We start from the raw sequence: 18931 nt of genomic DNA, 5'->3' as shown, positions 1-18931 counted from the left end.
GGATAATACAAATTTTTCATACAAGTTAAATTTATATCATTAGTATAATATATTTTAGGGTAAAATACTCTATTCCTCATTAAACTATATTATATCTCCTATTTTACTCACTGTACTTTTAATTTTTTAATTAACTCTGAACTCTCAAATTGCTCATGTTTTGATCACTCTGAATTATTTTATTATTATTTTTGAATGATGTGACATTTTTTATTATTATTTAATATAAAATTATTGAAAATATAAAATAAAAATAGAAAGTGGTTAGATGCCACAGTCGACTATGGTCGTTCAGTCTTAAATTTCATAGGTTTTGTTTGTCTCGACCCCTGAGTTCATATCTGATGGTTTGTTTCACTGGAAATGTCTCAAAACCCATGAATCTTGACTGACACATTTCGACTTCCTCACTTTTGATCTCCAATTCATGGACTTCATAACAAGTTCTGACAAAATGGAGGGCGGATTCAGACTCAGTGTCGAAATGAACAAGACCTATGAAATTTGGGACAAAACAACCACCATCTGTGATGGTTCGGCGGTGATTTCCGACCACCTTATATTTTTTATTTAATATTAAATAATAAAAATGGCACATCATAAAAAATAATAAAATAATTCAGAGTGATCAAAACATGAACAATTCGAAAGTTGAGTGAGTAAATTAGAAAAATTAAAAGTACAGTGAGTAAAATAGAATAGAGCGTATAGTTCAGTGAAGAATTGTGTAATTTACCCTTATAATTTAAGGTAAAGTATACAAATGTTCTCCGACTATAGGATATTGTTTTGTTAAGTCACCAACTATTAAAAGTAAATAGTCCTTCAACTATAGAGTGTTGCTTTGTTGAGTCCGTAGACTATTGAAAGTAACAAAATGATTATCCGACTATTAATATTTTCTAAACTATCTTTTTTCGTTAAAAAATGACGATTGTCTGAGCTAGACAATAACATATTGACAAACGATTGTCGTTGTTTTCTTTCTTCTCTTCTTTTCCTTGATTTTTAATCACTAGAATTTATCAGGCATGTAAATGAACCTAACGTTCAGTGAACCGTTCGGCGAGAAGTTTGTTTATTTATTAAATGAACGAACATGAACAATATTTTGTGTTTGTTTAACTAAATGAACGAACATGAACAGAGGGCTCGTTCGTTCATTTACATTCGTGAACGTTCGATAATATGTTCGTTTATGTTCATACATTTATGTTCGTTTACGTTCGTTCATTTATGTTCGTTTATGTTTGTTTATGTGCGCTCATTTATGTTTAGCCCAATCTCTCTAAACCCATTTAAAATATTAAAGCCCAATAAATTTTAATTTGATACCCATAAATATTTTAAAATTCAATTAATTTTAATTACAACAAAAAAAGCTCAAACAATTAAATAAAATATAATCTTAAAATTGTTATGAAAGAAAAAAAATATTTTTCATTTATGTTCGTTCATCTGTGTTCGTTTACATTCGTTTATTGTGTTCGTTTATGTTCATTTACATCCGTTTATTTATGTTCTTTCATTTGTGTCCGTTTATCATTTAAATGAACGAACATGAGCAAGCTACATTCCTTAACGAACGAACACGAATAAGAAATTTTTTGTTTGTTTATGTTCGTGTTCGTTCATTTGTTCGGTTAAAGTTAAACGAACTAACATGAACATACCTTGTTCATATTCGTTCGGTTCGTTTACAGGACTAATTCTATCGATGGTGCAACCCACTTAACTCAATCTTCAATTCCAACCCCAAGGATATTACTTAAACTGAAAGCCATGTTGTACTTGAGTCACCCACATAGATTTAAGATTCAACACTCTTTGTTGAACACCATTGCATTCCTTATTTTTCAAAGAATCCAACAAGTTATGGAAAATATAGGAAATAATAAATAGGTTAGTGGTGGTTTTTAGCGGATTGTTTGTTTTAATTTATATGAAAAGTTACCGACAGTAATTTAGTGAACTAAAGGAGTTGATAATAGAAAGTTTAGAGATAGTGCATGTCCTTTCTCCAGTCTTGCATGTTGATTAGTATATATGTCTTTAATGTTGATTGTAAACTTAAAACGATGATATTTATTTATAGGTTGATAACATAAATAGATTTGACTGTCATATAATAAATTTAGTTGATCACGTGAATTTGTCGGCGATAACATACAAAGACTATAATTTTAAAAGAAAGATTTTTTTGAAAGTTTTAAGAAACTTCAAAAACCGTATGACTCGATAGACAGAAAAATAACAATGAAAAGGATACGAAGGAAATAAAATATAAACATTATATCCAAACCATCCGAACCATAAATATCAAAGAGGAGAAAATCTCTTGGATACGAGAAGAACAATTCGTTTCCAAAATGAAATTTATGATCAATCATAGATCAAATGAAGTCTCTCTGGGTGTACGTTAGCAGGTCTAATGATCTCTCAGATTTTCTTCCTTGCTTCTAATTCTTGTTCGTTCTCGCTTTTCGGGAGTATTCTTGATCTGTTGCTGAAATGGAATCGGGTTCCTTAAGTCTGGATTGGTTCGTGGGTTCGAAGGACCATTCTCTTGATTTTTTTCCCCCGAGCTAAAGGATAGTGTGGCTACTGTTAAGCCTCCGCCTGAGGTGATCGATGAAGGAATTGTAAACTGGAACCATGCTCTGGTAGGTCAATTCATCGGATCGACCCTTAGCTTTGGATCTATACAACGTATAATTGAAACGATTTGGGGGAAACCTTACAAGGTTAAAGTTAGTCTAGCCTGCCCTAATATCTTTGTTTTTTCGTTCTTAGATGTTGAATTGAGGGACTGGGTTCTGGAAAATGGACCTTGGCATGTTCAGAACAAGCCATTAGTCTTGAGGAATTAGTTACCTGGTATGCAGAAGCTTAGCTTTGACCTCTCCTTTATGCCGATTTGGGTGTAGCTCTATAATGTCCCATTAGAGCTCTATTCGCTTAAGGGACTAAGTTACGTTGCTAGTGCCTTAGGTATTCCTTTGTACATTGACACTATAACATCCTCAAAGGAGAGACTCGAATATGCTAAGTTGTGTGTGGAGATTGAAGCTGGAGCTGTTATTCCAGAATTCATTCATGTTATCTTAAAGAATGAGTCCTCTGTGAGTGTGAGAGTGTATGTTCCTTGGTTACCCAAATGTTGTGCTAAGTGTAAATCATTTAGGCACCATGTGAACTCGTGTATTGAGGCTAGATAACCTTCTTAGAAACTAAAAGAGGTGCAAGTCTGGAGGAAAAAAGATAGTAAGGATATAGAACCTGTTAGTAAGGAAACCTTGCCAACTTCTGTTACTACTGGTACAGGGACAGTTGAGTCTGCTAATACTTCCAATGTGATGAACCAATGTCCAATCCTGTCTTCAGAAACTGGTTACAATCCTAAAGATTTACAAGTGGGCAATGCTATGGAGAAAACAGTGCATGCTTTACAAGAGGTCAGTGAGCCTGATTTAGTGGATGCCATGATGGATGTTGTTAATTCTTCACTAAATACCACTGTGACACTGAAGTTGGATGACTCAGATTCAATTGTGCATGAAAGAGTTCTTGCTGTTGAAGATATTGATGTTAATCATTCACAGGGACCTATTCAGTCTGGTGATTTTTCTTCCCTTCAAGACTCTTTGAAAAAGAAGTCAAAGGGGAGGAAAAAAGAGGTTACTGACTCTTTAAGAAAAATGGAGGGTGTGGCAGAGGGTACTAGGAAAGCCCGAGTGGCTTCTATGGGGGTAGCCATGCTGCTCAATGAGATTAAAACTAAAAAGAAAGATCACCCTGAGAAAGCCAGGAGTACCGTGGTGAATTTGAACACAGAAGGTAGTGCTCAGTTTGCTTCCTCTTGATGATTGTCAGCTTCTGGAATGTTAGGGGGATTAACAATTCCCTTAAACAGCTGAATGTGTTAAAGAGATTACATTCTTTTGAGTTGGATATTTCTGTTCGATGGAATCTCGCATCAGAAGAGAGAATTCTACTAATTTTATTTATGCTTTGTCTGGAGAGTGGTGTTTTGCTGAGAATTATGACTTTACTGAAGGTGGCAGATTGTGGATCTTTTGGAGAAAACATCTATCATTTTATGTTCTGAGATGTTGTGATCAGGCTATTTCTATCATTGGTATTGTTGAGGGGGCATATGACTACTATTACTACTGTTTATAGCAGCAACAATGGGGTTGTTAGGAGGAGTCTTTGGGAGCACTTGAGTATGGTTGAGAATGACATTGGGACATCATCTTGGCTGATTGGGGGGACTTTAACATCATTTACAAAGCAGAGGAGAGCTCTGATTTTGAAGTCATGTGAGTCCATTTCCTTTCTGATATGAAGGATTTTCAGGATTGTATGGAAGGTCTAGAGCTCATGGATCACCCATTCCTTGGACCTTTATTTACTTGGTCCAATAAGGAAGAAGGTTCTTACTTAGCACGTAAGTTGGACAGAATTCTTGTTAATGACCAATGGCTGGTGGATTTTACAGATTCTTTTGTTGAATTCAAGGCCCAAGGGATCTCTGACCACTGTCTTGGAGTACTATAGACACACAAGGGAGTGATGACCAAGAATCCTCGACCCTTCAAATTTTTTAATTGTTGGACTGGCCATGAAAAGTTTCTTGCTACTGTTAAGGACTCTTGGCAGGTTCAATGTGGTGGATCTCCCATGAGTTGTCTGTTTAACAAGATGAAAATACTTAAGCCTTTACTTAAGGAGTTCAACTTGGAGTATTTTACTGATATCTCTGGTAGAGTCCAAAATAAAAGAGTTGAATTGGAGCATATCCAAATATTCAACCTGGCTCACACTAATCGGAGGAAGATTGAAGAAGAAATGAAAATTCAAGCTGATCTAGTGGACTTGGAAGTTGCAGAAGTTGATTTTTACAGACAGAAAGCCAAGGTTCATTGGCTAAGGAAGGGGGACTTGAATACCAAGTTCTTTCACCATAGGGTTCAATCTAACAAGAAAATGAACACTATTAGAGTCATTAAGAGTGAGGATGGGCAGATCTATGATTCATTTGAAGGAATGGCTGCTGAGTTAGTGGGTTACTTCACAAACCTCATTGGCTCTCCTGACCCTTTAGTTAAAGGGTGCTTAGCTGAAGACCTGAAAGACTTGCTGAGTTTCTATTTGCCTGACGGAGCAAACACTTTACTTACAAAGGAGGTGAGTGATTTGGAGATTAAAGAGGCCCTTTTTAGATAAGGTAAAGACAAAAGTCCAGGCCCAGATGGTTACACTTCTGGATTCTTTAAAGTTGCCTGGGACATTGTTGGCAGTGACTTTTTTTCTGCTGTGAGGTATTTCTTCCAAACATCTTGCTTGTTGCCTGCTTTTAATGTCACAACTTTAGTTTTGGTCCCAAAGTCCCTAAATGCTTGTTTGGCTAAGGAATTTAGGCCTATTTTCTGTTGTTCAGTGGTTTATAAAACCATTACTAGAATCCTTGTTAATAGGCTTACACCCTACCTCCTTGGCATGATTTCCCACAATCAGTCTGTCTTTATTAAGGGTAGGAGTATAGTTGATAATACTCTATTAGCCCAGGAGATTGTGAAAGGCTACTCTAGGAAAAGTCTTTTTCCTAGATGTTGAGTTAAAATTGATTTACAGAAGGCTTTTGATTATGTTAACTGGGACTTCCTACTGATTTTTTTTGAGGCTATGGGGTTTCCTGATATTTTCTACAACTGGATCAAGGTCTGTATTACAACCCCAATATATTATGTTTGCTTGAATGACAGCTTGGTGGGGTATTTCAAGGGGGTAAGGGGTATTAGGCTAGGAGACCCCTTATCCCCTTATCTTTTTATCATAGTGATGAATGTCCTTACCTCACTGCTGAATAATGCTGCCAAACATAGAATTTTTAGATTCCACCCCAAATACAAAAGATCCTCCCTAACTCATTTATGTTTTACGGATAACCTTCTTGTGTTCTGTCATGGCTCTCTTGATTCTGTACTAGGTGTCTAGAGTACTCTTGAGGGGTTTTATATCATATCAGGTCTTAAATTGAATGCTTTGAAGTATGAACTATTCGTATGTGGCTTAAGTGGGAGTACTATTGACATGATACAATCTGTTACTGGATTTAGAGTGGCACAACTCCCTGTTAGATATCTTGGGGTGCCCCTAGTTACTCGTAAACTCACAAGTAAGGATTGTTCTGCTCTATTGGTGAGAATTAAAGACAAGCTAAGTCAATGGTCTAGCAAGAAACTTAGTTTTGGGGGTAGGCTACAGCTGATCAAATTGTTCAGTATTTTTAATTATTGGAGCAGGCAACTCATAATCCCTAAGGTAGTTGTAAAAGATGTTGAGAGACTTTGTATGTGTTTTTTCTGGAAAGACAATGACTCATTAGCCAGTGGAGCTCGTGTAGGCTGGAACTAGATTTGCTATCTCAAGTCTAAGGGTGGCCTGGAACATCCACCATCAATTTCTGACTGTGCTTTTGAATCGAGTATCTTTCTTCTTGAAGTTAAAACTTGACTCTAAAAGCTGCAAAAAATATGTATAAAAAATTATGAATGTGATGATCTTAAGTATATCTAAGATGCATGCAACATGAATTAGTTTTATCTCCTTGTGCTTTGTCTGCTTATTCCTACATGTGGAGGAAATGCCTTCAGAAGATCTGGTCATTTACATCTGGATGTTGAATCTCCAAAGATACCCAATATTCGATGTTGAATCTTCAAAGATGCCCCCATTGTCCCTCATTTCTTGCTTCAGTATTGATTCTAAGCATGAGTTTGGTGTTTGAGAGCCACATGTCATTTACCAAGGTCCACTCTTGAGAGATTGTCTTGTTTGAAAAACAAATGTTTTTTTTCTTCTTATTTTCAAAATTTTGAAAATTATCGAAAGGAATTTTTTAAAATGTTACCTCTTTATAGGTTTCACAATTGAAGCAAATCATAAAACAAGAGTTCATTGGATATCAAAGAATTAATTACACTGTTAATCCTTTAATAAATTATAGCTATTTGACAAGTGTCAAGATCAAAACTATCTTTGGGAAATGGTTAAGAAAGGAAAGGATGATAAAATCTCAGGTTATTGTGTTTGGTCAATGGTTTGGCCTTCTTATTTCTTTGATATTCATTGATCTGATGGGCTAGCTTGTATGCTCATCTACTGGAAGTGTTTTCTGACTCCCAGCCTTCATGGTCATGCTCGGATTGTGCGATGCCTTATCAAGGAATTTGTGCGATCGCCTCAGCTGTACCATTTTTATATTCGAGCCACCTTTTCGGGTTTTCAACTCGAACCCTCCTTTGGTTTCAAGACGTCATTCAGAATTTATGTCATGAACCCCCTTTATTATTTTCTCTATCATGCATTAAAGATTTTAGAAAACCTTTGCAAATAAAGATTAATCCTGATGTCGGGATGAAATCTGAAGATAGTCTCTTATGTTCAGAAATCCATGTATGATTAGAAGGGACTTTTAAGGCACGTAACGTAGGCCATGGTTCTTGGTTATGAAAGAAAAATGATAAATAAGTCCAAACAAGTGTTTCAGGGTATTGAACCAATGATCAATTCATTCTGATGCCTTTAATCTTGTCTTGCTCAACTTGAATCTCCTTGTATGTGTCTCTCTCTTGATGCTCTATAATCTTCGAGTGAAGTGATTTTGGAATAATTATACTTGATCAATCTCATAGTTTGATGCTCGATGTGTCATTTGAGTCTATTCTCGTCCATTTTTTCCTTTTTCTTTTTTCGATTGGATCTTCGCACTTGGCATTTGGTTATCCTTTTGATATCTCCTTTGATTTTATGTCTTCACTCATGTGAGCAGATTTCTTCCACCTTGCCCCCAGTGTGGGGGGTGATCCTTGGTTAGGGTTGAATTAGAAGAAAAAATATTATAGGCTCAAAAGGGGACAACAAGGGATATATATATATATATATATATATATATATATATATATATATATATATATATATATATATATATATATATAATGAAACAAAGTCGTTCATCATCTCATACACAAAAGTCTTCGCATAAGAGGTATCCCAGGGGGATAGATTTTCAAGATTAAGTTTTATTCACATGAAAACAATGTAATTAATGCATGATAGAATTATTTCGAAGTAATTCTCCTTTCTGCTTATTGCTTCCAGCATGTTTCAATTGTTTAGGATCATCTTCAGGTAGTTGATGCCAGATGCCCCATGTTGTGTCTTCTGGTAGGAAGGTTCATGCTCAAATGAACAACTCAATACCTTAGGTTTTATTGGTATAAGGATGTCAGTTTTGCGTCTAAATAGACGATGATGTGACTTTATTGACTTAAAGGTATCGATATGACTCTCTGTATCTCCATGAATTATCGAAGGATTTTTTTGTTTTTGTTTTTTCTTTTTTGGAACAGGATAAGAAATGTTTGATCTTGTAATATGTCAAAAATCTATAGTTCATGAAGAATTAAAAGAATATTTAATTCATTTAATATTCAAAGAACTAAATATTAAAATTCGTTCATTTATTTCACCTAAGAAGGTAGCATAAATTCAGTCGTTTTAAAGATTAAACAAACATGAAAGATCAAAAACGTGTTCAAACAAAACAACGCTCTCAGTGCAAATGGTAGATGCAATGCCCCCTTCTTCGATTTTCCATGCCCCTGAATCCATCAGGTTTTGAAATGTTGACTAGTCTTCTGCCTTCGTCTTTCACCGGTTGAATAACCTGTCGAACCGTTCTGGCTTCTCTGGATGAATCGTGCAAGTGTTGAACTGCTTTTTGTACTTGTTCCATGAAGTCTCGAATAAATGTATCTATGGCATTCATCTTTTGTTGAACCTGTTTCCAACGAATACGTCACCGGAGCCTTCCATCGAAAGAAGTATCTGAACCGTATTTGTTTGCTTCTTGAATTCGTCAACAATGGCCTCCAATTTCAACTATCGTTTTGCCATTGTTGTCTTTGAAGAGATTCCCAAGATCAGTAACATTTATCTTTCCCCTGCAACCTCTGCCAGTCAGTTCTTCAAAGGTTGACTTTCACTGTGCTTGATGTATACCCGGTTCATTCTGATTCCCTCGCAATGCCGCAATGTAGTATACTCTTCAATTGTGGGCACCACGTCTTCTGATTGAATGTGACACATAGTCGCCTTGTAGACTGCCATCTGCCTTTTTCAACTCTTGTATTACAACCCCTTTGTCCATTAATGCAAACTATTCATGCTTAACAACCACATTTTTGTGGATCAACACCTCTTGCATTATGTTATGACAATGCAAATGCAATGCAGAGAATAATGAAAAAAATGACACAAAAAAAAGATAAGTTAATGTACATAAATAAAAAGAAAGAGATCAGTTGTATAGGTAAGATAATCAGTACAGATAAATGTTATTCAAAGATGAATATAACACCTACCCTGTCATGATATCTACCCGAACATGTTTTAATTAAATAACACTCCTACCCGGACATGTTATCTACCCGAACATGCTTTAATTAAATAACACTCATACCCGGTCCTGCTATCTACCCGAAATAATTTTTCAAGAAATTAATCCTAACCACATTGTATCTAGTTCGCATGGTGTTATTCAACATAATTTAAAAAAAAAAAAAAGTTAAAAAAACGCTCCCTCTTTTGTGTACACTTAATTCGGATACCTACCGACGAACAGATGTTCGGTATGACTATACCTATGGTGACCGTTCTACGGTTCACAATATGCATGATTTCGGCTCTATGAGGAAAAAGTACTCAAATTGTCCTTGATGTTAGTGCCCCATTGGGCTGCCAAACCCTCGATCCTCACCCATTACAAGTTTTGAGCGGAACGAGTTCAATTCGAGAGGATACATTCCCTTATGTCTATGCGGAGAATAAATTCACACGAAGACATAAGGTATATGAATCCTGAAGGTTACTTGCTAGGCCTATGCAGATAATAAATTCTCACGAAGACGTCGCTTTTACCCTCACTTAAAAAGGGTTCGGAGCTCGGGTATAGAGCTTATGTTATGCAAATACTAGTGATGTGTGTGAGGAGGAACATTCAACCCTTTGACTCAAATGGAAAACGAAACTCGATCATCTTGAAAAGATCTGAAAGTAAACATTCAAATGTTAGTATAACAAAAAATAAAGCAATTACAAACTTCAATAAATGAATCCCGAAGGTTACTTGCTAGGCCTATGCAGAGAATAAATTCTCACGAAGACGTCGCTTTTACCCCCACTTAGAAAGGGTTCGAAGCTCGGGTATAGCGCTTATGTTATGCAAATGCTCGTGATGTGTGTGAGGAGGAACATTCAGCCCTTTGACTCAAAAGGAAAACGAAACTCGATCATCTTGAAAAGATCTGAAAACAAACATTCAAATGTTAGTATAACAAAAAATGAAGCAATTACAAACTTCAATAAATGAATCATAAATTAACTAAAAACTCGAACTCATAATTTCCATCACAACGACAATGTGTAAACAACTTACAACTTGACTCTCTAAAAAATCCCCAGCGGAGTCGCCAAACTGTCATAACCGTTTTTAGGTGGGACAATTAAATATTATTTAAAAAACAGTTACGACTTTAATTTGAAAATTTAGGTAATTTTGGATTTAATTTATATAAATTGGATAGATTCACCATCAACCTTTGAGTTAGGTAGGTCGAATACCTAAAAACATCTTTTAAAAACAATTTTAAGAAAAATCATTTTTAAAGACAAAAAGATGGTTTGTGTTTACCAAAGATTCGATTAAAACGGGTTCGGGAGTCGGTTACACGTAGGGAAGGATTAGCACCCCCACACCGCCCAAAATTAGTACTGTGTCGCTTATACGTTGTCGTAATGGTGGAAATCCTGAATCAAATATCAAGTTAAAATATGATTTATTTACTGAATATTAATTAATTTGCTTGAAATCAATAACTTAAATGAGGAAATTCAAAGGACTGAAATAAAAACAAATAAATATCATAATCCTAAATAAAAAAATAAAAAAATATGTATTTAAATTTATAAAGACCAAAATATAGAGAAACAAAAATTTTAAGGATCAAAATAGCAAAAATATAAAGTTAAAGGACTAAAATAGCACAAACAGAAACTTTAAGGACTAAAATAAAAGTTACAAATAAACCAAAGTCTAAATAGCAAATATTAAATAATAAGTACTAAAAAATGAGAATAGCCAAAAAATAACAATAAGAACTAAAATAAAATAAATAGAAACATAAAAGGGCCCAACAGTAATTAAAGTAGATGCAAACTAGCGACTAAAATGTAATAATTACACATATCATAGCCAAATTGGAATATTAACAAAAATACACAACAACCTGGAATTAATGACTAAAATAAAATACTTGTAAACATGGTGAACAAATTCGAATAACAACAGAGAACGCACCACACACTAACTTAATGACCAAAATGAAATAATAACAGATATTACTACCAAAGTCAAATAATAATCAAAATCCCATAACAGGTAATAACAGGATTAAAACACAAATATTGAAACATTAAAACTTAAATATTGAAACATTAAAACTTTAAATAAAATAAACATAACTTCATTTAATAGCTAAAAGGTAAGGTTACAAAGTAGAAGAGACCAAAAGTGTCATTTACCCTTAATATGAAAATATGCAGAATCAACGCCGCATCAACGCCGCATCGGCCGCCTCTAACGGTTGAAAACGCCGTCCGCCGGCGTCGGAGGGGAGAAACGATGGTATGACCCGAAGCATCAAGTGGTCTAGAACAAGGATCTGGGGTCCTTTTTACTTAAAAGTGGCTCAATCGCCGCAAATCTAAGAAGAAACCTTTCGGTTTCTTCATCTCCGGCGATCTAAGCCTTCACCGGAATTCCTCGAGGTATTCTCTCTCTTCTCTTCTTATTTTTCCTCCTTTCGGTGTTTTATCTCTGTTTTTTTTTTGTTCCAGCTCCTCCCTCCCCCTTTCTTCCTTTGGTTCGAGAGCTCTCTGTCATTTTATGGTTGCATGTCAATGATTTTGTGATGACTTTGGTTGTAGCAGGTTGAATCCCGTATTTTTCGTGGTTTAGGTAAAGTTTGGTGGGATTTTCTTTTGACTTTTATTGATGATTTGGTGTAGGTTTATCTCCAACGGCGGTGCTTAAGCGGCAGCTGGAGTGGTGGCTCGGTGATAGCAGATATTCGTATAAAAAGATATTATTTTCATTTTTAGCAGATATTCGTATAAAAAGATGCAAAATTACCTGGAAGAATTTACAGGTGATTTTTGTGTTGTAATGTGTAGACAAACCTGAAAGAAGTAAAGCCTCTTATTGATCTTCATAAGAACTAATAAAAGATGTAAAGAAGCCAGAACTTTTTAATGAAAGAGCACCTGTCCAGGTTCCCTGTATAATGTATGCCATACTGGGGTGCTTTCACCTACACTTTCAACTGGAACAATAACTGAACCAAGGATTGCACTCTTCCACACTATATTCCAGTCATATATTGTCACATTTATCTGCAGGGTGAGTCAAAAGGATTATCTTAGACAAATAATGCCACATAGGAAAAAAGAAAAGTTGTTTTAAATATGTCTTCGTAAAATTCCCTTTGATTAAAATGCCAAGAACAAGAAGTATATGGTATTAGGGACATTCATGTTACATGGATTGGACCAGCAAAGATAAAATCACAATTTGCAGCACCCAACTTCATACGTGAATGTAAAATTGGTACAATTTTATGATAGGATCCTTGATTTTAGGATTTATTATTTTAAATAACCTATTTCTTAATCTTATGAATTTATATTAGAATATTTAATTTACTTAAATATTTTTTTGTTTCCTCGAGAACCCTAATCCTTGGTCACCAAGATTATGAAACCTATAAATATGTAATGTCATATGGCTATTTTTTCTGAAGCAATCAAATATAACAAAAGTCCTTTTAGCAATTGTTTGGAGGTTAATCCCCTCGAAGTGATCAAATTTTATTTTTTTCTTGTTAGTTTTCCCAATTCCCTTTTGAAGAACCCCGGGTTCTTATCATTCTAATAGAAAATGGATCATTTAAAACAAAAATGGTGCTAAAAGAATTTTGAATACTCATCCTAAAGCACCATTGATGTTCATCATGTAAAAGAACCATAAGAAGATAAATAACAAGTTTTAAAGATTGTTACAACATACAAGTAGAGAAGAAAAAATTAGAAGAGGGAGAGAGAGAGAGAGAGAGAGAGAGAGATATGGTTTCTCACCACCAGAATGAAACTAGGCTCATTAAGCACCCACATAAAATGCATATCGGAGAATCTAAAAGAATGAAGAGTTCTTTTTTTAAAAGGAAAACATTAGTTTCTCTAGAACACAAAGTATAAAAGTATTCAACCTATTGTACATCTATAGGTTAAACAAATACTTTAAAGTACTGTTTCGGATGAAGGATGTAAAAGATGGATGATAGAAAATTTGTTACTCAAAATTTAGCCAAAAAGCTGGTATGTGTCTGGAAGTCCAAAAAAAATGTCTATTTGCCTCAAGAATAACATGTACATCGAAGCAGGAAGAATGATAATGCTGCTTGCTGGAGATAAAATATTATGATTTAAATCAGAAGCACATGCTAATAAACTGAACCCACGGTGTCGTACAGAGAATACAGGTTAAACAAAGAAAGCATGCATGAGAATGTCCAAGTGCTGCCTATAAAAATCATAACTTATAATATAAACCTGGACAGGAAGCTCATCTACATAGAAATTGAACTCCTCTCCCCACATGGGGTTTCTTGAACCAGGGATCATTGAACTGCAACAACAACACAAGTAAATTCTTAAGAAATGTAAACATAATAGAGTTACATAAGATTATATTTCTTTTAAACAAAAAAAAAGTGTTCTTATGCAGAAGCACAAAGCTATATTTCAGACATTAGTTCTCAAATACAGCATTGTGGAAAATAATTGTTATGCTTACAGTCAAATTATAAAATTTCATTAGTTTAAAGTTTATACATGTATCACATACACGGTTATCCAGTTCATCAAAGAATAAATGATAGAAGAGTATCAATATCACAGACCTAAGATCAAGAGATCCAAACAACAAAATGAACTTTGTGCTTTCTTTAGTTATCAACCTTTAACCCTATCACTAGTTTTAATTCATATGAACTCTGTATCTTTGCCTTAAGCCAACAGATTTTACAAAAGCTTCAATGCACCACAGTTGAAATTTAATCTATCCAATACAAGATAGGAAACCCATAAATTTCATCAATCCACCTTTGACTAGGAGTGTGGAAAGCTGCCGAGATTAAATAGCTGTCAAGATAAGGAGTTTATGTTTATCATAAATTCTAGTTCTAAATTGCAATTTACTTGTACTTTTATGAGTATATTTTATCGTCTTAGAATATAAAATAAGTTTTTTTAGGAAATAAAGGTTAGGGAAAAGATACCTAGTACTTTACATCTATAATTCTCAGCCTGTTTAAATAGGTTGTTTTTTTTATCTTTTCAGCATGCAATTATCGAACAAGACCTATGTTCTTTCTTCTTCCTTGGAATATCTACACCTACAACATATAATGGTTAACAACCCCCCCCCCAAATAGCTGTCTTATTTATAGCACAAACATCAAATAAAAAACACTTTTTTTCCTTAAAGAATCAAAAGTGCAACTATATATCTATAAAAATATTGAACAGACAAAAATTAAAGAGAAAATTTAAAAAAAAAAACTCAAGATCAACTGGTCTTTAAATGCTCCAAGGCCAAAAAAACAGCCAAAGTACTAGGTGTGATGATGGTAATGACCATATAAGGGGGGGGGGGAGTTGTTATTATAATGTGAGAAATATTCTGCTATTCCCAGCTAGTGCATCTTCTGTTTCACTATTTGTCTAGTCTACTTACAATCCAAAGAAAATAAGCAATATTTAGATGAAAAAAATATTGCTAAAAAGAGATGGAAATCATCATCGTCAGAAACTTGTAATGCAAAAAAAACAACAACAACCTGAATCTCTTTTCAGAACCACATGTAATGATGATAGCATAAGGATCTGATGTACCATTCAAGTTTGCACCAATGAGATTCTTGGCTGCCAGCAATTCAACCTGGAAAAGTTAAAAAATACAAAAAGGCAAAAACAATCTCATTTTGAATTCATAACAAGCCTTGTTACATGACATTAAATCACAGAAGTACCTTGATTGTATAGGCAGCATTGGCTGGAAGATCTCCTTTTGAACTGGACTATATACAAAATAAGTGCACAACTGCATGTCAAAGAAGTGGAAAATTACTCCATGAAAAGAGCAGCACCCAACACTGTGAACTACAGTAAAATAAGATTCAAAATGTTCGTGTGTACTGATGGTACCAAGTTCAATAGCTATAGCAGTGTGTTAAAGGGACAAAATCAAAATTACACCTAAAATATTTACTTTTAACGGATATATCGCATAAACCAAAAAGTGTATGATGCCAAGCAGAGAGGTTGTTTGGCCCTTCATCAGAGGAACATCAAGATCCATATTCTTACATATTTTACCAGCAATAAATAATAGACATCATAAAGAAGAAACTAAGTCATTTCCCGTGATGCAGGCATATAGTGTACCATTGTACTCTATTCAAGAAAAAAATTGCCTAAAAGAATTCCACAAAGTACAAGACAAATGGGTATAAGATTAACGAAAAATTAATAAAAATAACCTTTCAAAAATGCGCACTCAATATATATTCCATAATGGATTAAAAAGAGAAACCCAGAAAAAAACTCACTTCTGAACTAAATAAAATAAAAGTTATTTACTAGGAAAAATGATCACTGAATAAGGGACATGAAATGAGCTTCACTAAAAGAAACCAATAAGGTCTTAGAATTTAAATCAATAAGAAAAACTTGATTTTTATTAGTATTTGGAAAATCCATAAAACTTCACTGAGAATCAAAACTAACAAAATTGAGAAATGAGCAACTAAATTGACATTGAAAGTTACCCAACACTTTCCGAAAATTAAAATAGAAAAACCTAATTGTTACAGAGTGAATAGAAGATCCAGAAAAGATCAACCAAAAATACACAGAAAAAAAAGGCGTTATTGCCTTCAGCCAACGTTACCATCCATAAGAAAAATGCATAAACAAATAAAATTCACAAAACTAAAACCATCAAAATTCATTGAAACAAAAAAAAATCTTTAAAAGGAAAAGAAAAAGAAAATTGACCTTGTCTTTATCGTCAAGAATAATTTCAGCAGTAAAATTCTCCTGAAGCAGCGATCGATCACCGCCACCCTCACTTCCAACTTGGAATGTATAAATCCAATAAGAAAGGATCAAGAACAGCGACATGGCCACCGCCACTTTGACCTCCCACGAAGACGGCACCAGATATTCCACCACCAACGCCGTCTCAATCATCATTAATTAACTATTATCTCTATAAAATTATAGAAAATTAACAAAATAATTCCAATAAACATTTTGGTTAAAATTTGAAAGGGTTTAATTTTAGGGTTCTTTGACTTGTAAAAGAAACCCATATGTGGATTTGGGGGGTCAAAGAAGGAGGCCGTTGGAGGTTGAATGGCTTGGAAATGGACCGTTAATGAGTTTTTAATGACTTAAATACCCTTACTCTTCCTGTAGTTACATGCAATTTCTGCCTGTTTGTTTTGTGGTTTTGGTAGGTGGATTTGAAGATTTGCATGAAACGGATTGTTTGATGGCGATGTTATAACTTTGAATAACGGATTAGATAATAAATCCAAAAAACTATATCTCAATTTTTTTTTATAAATTTGTAAATGAATTATTATTATTCTTTGATGTCACGGTTCAAACATCAGGAATGTCAAGAATTCGAGTGTTCAATATCAAAAGGTTGAGAGTTATCTTTGAACATATATTACCTTGTACTTAGATTAATTAAAAAATATTTAACTATTTAACAATGAATGTTCATATTCCTGTATATATGGTGCTCAAACTTGGTACTTTAAGGAATAACAATAAATCTTTTAACCTCTGAAATCATTTGATTCGTACTTTTCTTTTTAACTTATTATATTATCGTTAGTCTTTTATATATATATAGAAATTTAGAGATATGAAATTTTAAGGATGCAAACTTAAATTATCAATAAAAACATGAAAAATTACTTATAAAAATTTAAAATTTTAAGCGGTGTGATCGTATCCTCCAACACCCCAGGGTTCATTCCTGATTAGCACAAATTACTTGGTTCGATATTAAAAAAAGGAATTGAATTTAATTGAATAGAGATAATTTTTTAATTAAACTAAAGTTAATTACAAAGTAGTATATGTTCTATATATTATCACCATTTGATAATAAATATCTAATTACTCTTGCAGTCGTTGATGCTCGAACCCAATTCGTTTAAGTTACAAACGAAATTTGATTAAACTAAAAGCATAACAACAATGAAAAAGATGGCCAATATAATAACATTAAGTCGAGATTCGAAGAATACTGAAATGAATCTCAAACCAATCCCAAATTCATAAAATAGAATATTCAGGGAGGAGTTATCAATCACCAAATGAAACAATATTCATAGATATGGTTAAAATAGAAAAATTAGGATGAGTTGCTACTTTATTTTCAAACACTAGTTTTTTTTTCACAAATAAAATTCGTTAATTTTTTTTTTAAAATGAAATATTTTATATTTAATAAATGTTTATAATCATAAACACAAACTAAACATATAATTAGGATATATTACTATATCCATTGACACAAAAATTCAGTCATTTTAGATCAAATAAGGATTATACAAGAAAAATGTTAAAAATTCATCCATAAAAACTCGAACAAAAGATCGATATAAACAAATCTGATTGCATCGTCAAATGATCCATAACAGGATATCAAACTTTTTAAAGAACATCGATAACCACAAACCAGAGTTAAATGTCATGAGAAAATATCTTTGAACGCAAACCGTCTATCCAAATCTACTATGAAGTCTAAAGCATGGAAGATCAACATGATAACAAATAAACATCATCTTGATCAGTCAACGTCATCAAATCCAACCATGATAAAATTAAATGAAAAGAATGGCTAAAACGATTGAGAAAAAAATCGAAAACATGCAAAAAAAATAGAGAAAAATGTGTCATGAAGGTAGAGGAAAGCGTGTCATAAAGATAGAACCATTGAGGACTAAAAAGTAAAGGAAATGCATAGAGGCGATACAAAAAAATAAAGGAAAAATAAAGAATATCGACGATCAACGACCAACACTAATACCGTCGCCAACCAATCAAAGAAGAAAAAAGAGGCGAGCCATTGCACAAAGTTAATAGAAAACTTTTAGGGTTTGTATTCGTAGTTTTGCGGTATAATCTGGTAATTTTCGATTTGATCTAAAATGTTATACTTTTTAATAATATTTTCGAATGAACCTATTTCCGCCGTTTTTTAACCTTAAATTAGGTTATCTTTTTTCTAGACTTTCTCGGGTTTGTATAGTTCTTTTAGGAGATAGTAGTTTGTTTACGTTGAATGTATAAATAATAAGAGTACAACTCTGAAAAGATAAAAGCCAGCTGAACTTCCCTTTTAGAGTCTTGGTTCATAGATATCACTCATTCAATAAAATTAGTCTGTTTAATTTCAAAACAAAAAGGATAAAGTGAGATGTTTCTTCTTCAGAGTTAAACCTTCAATTTGTGTATTTACTTTCTCAATTCTCATTTTTCAAGTTGTATGGAGTGAAGAACACTCATCAAATTAAAGATTCGATTTTACCAACAGAACAAAAACTTGAAACAACCAATTCATTGGTAAAGAGTCAAAGACGAGTAAAATTAAAATAACAATAGTTCAAAAGTGATTCTCAAACAAGGAACTAAGTGAAATAGCAAGCATTTTGGCATATTT

General features: G+C 33.6%; 1 pseudogene; it reads right to left on the bottom strand.

Moving 5' to 3' along the window:
• The window catches only part of LOC120168886, a 179868-nt pseudogene extending 163284 nt beyond the window's left edge, over nucleotides 1-16584 (bottom strand).
• Between the last annotated feature and the right edge of the window lie 2347 nt (nucleotides 16585-18931).

This window comes from Hibiscus syriacus, unplaced genomic scaffold (assembly GCF_006381635.1).
Source record: "Hibiscus syriacus cultivar Baekdansim isolate YM2019G1 unplaced genomic scaffold, ASM638163v2 tig00111741_pilon, whole genome shotgun sequence".
NCBI lineage: Eukaryota > Viridiplantae > Streptophyta > Magnoliopsida > Malvales > Malvaceae > Hibiscus > Hibiscus syriacus.
This window is presented reverse-complemented; position numbering and strand designations above follow the sequence as displayed.